Source organism: Staurois parvus, unplaced genomic scaffold (genome assembly GCF_062004578.1).
Source record: "Staurois parvus isolate SC_StPar_1 unplaced genomic scaffold, SC_StPar_1.0 ptg000104l, whole genome shotgun sequence".
In the NCBI taxonomy this organism is placed as follows: Eukaryota; Metazoa; Chordata; class Amphibia; order Anura; family Ranidae; genus Staurois; species Staurois parvus.
The window spans coordinates 11,374,145-11,375,307 of record NW_028317900.1 but is presented as its reverse complement, the minus strand read 5'-3'; positions in this window follow the sequence as shown (position 1 = coordinate 11,375,307).

The following is a 1,163-nucleotide window of genomic DNA, read 5'->3' as shown; positions in this document are numbered from 1 at the left end:
CAGTATTTGCTCATAGCTCAAGGGACCCCTAATAACCTCTGGAGCAACCCCTGGTTGAGAAACTGCTGTATACAGTAGACCTGAAGACTAGGTAAAGGAACATCAGTACTCTTAGTTGATACGGTTCTGAGAGGCAGAAATTGCCCAATTCTGAAGGAACCCCTAGCAATTTCTGTAGGAAACCTTGGAATCCACAGAACCCTGGTTGAGAAAGGCTGGTCTGTGGAGTGAAAAACACTTATCAGTAGTCTATCCTATATTAGACCAGTTGCCAGAAAAAGAGCTAATTGGGTAGCATTCAAAATGGCTTTTCATGATGCAAAGAATTTAGGAAAGAAACTGTTACTGGAAATCTCCTGGTCTGAGGGAGAAGTATAAAGAGTTTGGTGATATGTAATTTAATTTTGAAATCGCTTGGTCATCCATTATGCTTTCCTTGAAAAAATCCATATTCACTGAAAAAAGAACCAATTGACTGTAAAGAGTCAATGTGCACTAACAAAAGTACACTTGTCCCATTAAACCGTGCCGAATTAGACCTTGGCTGCGTTCTTTGAACAACTGTATAATGTAGCTCCTTTTATAGCACAGTTCCTCAGGCTCAGCATTACCAGCATTTTGAATCTACTTATCTCTTCTGTTTAAACCTCAAGGCCGCAGATAATTTTGCTTTCATCAAGTTGAAAGCCAATGCCCAAAGCATACTGGTTGCTACAGAAGAAATTTACATGAAACAACTCCATGTGCCCCTAATACACAGATTCTGCAGATCCAATGAAACTTACTTTTTAATCAGGTAAAATAAAAATAGCAATGACAATAATAATTATTAGGCTTTTTTAGGCATGGATTTAAAACCCATTGATCCAGAATACAATGATTAAAGCAGAACTCCAGGCAGGTATAAAAACTCATTCTAATGTAGTCATGTATTTAATATAAAGTCATTAAATGTATTTTAAAGACAATTAGTGTTGAATCTGTCTGGTTATCAGCCTGTTGTTATCCTCTAGATCAGTGTTTCTCAACCTTTTTTCAGTCAAGGCACCCTTTAATATTATGGACAGTCCCAAGGCACCCTTTAAAATTATGGACAGTCCCAAGGCACCCCATTCTAAAATGGGGTGCCTCCAGACTGTCCATAATTTTAAAAGGGCACCGCA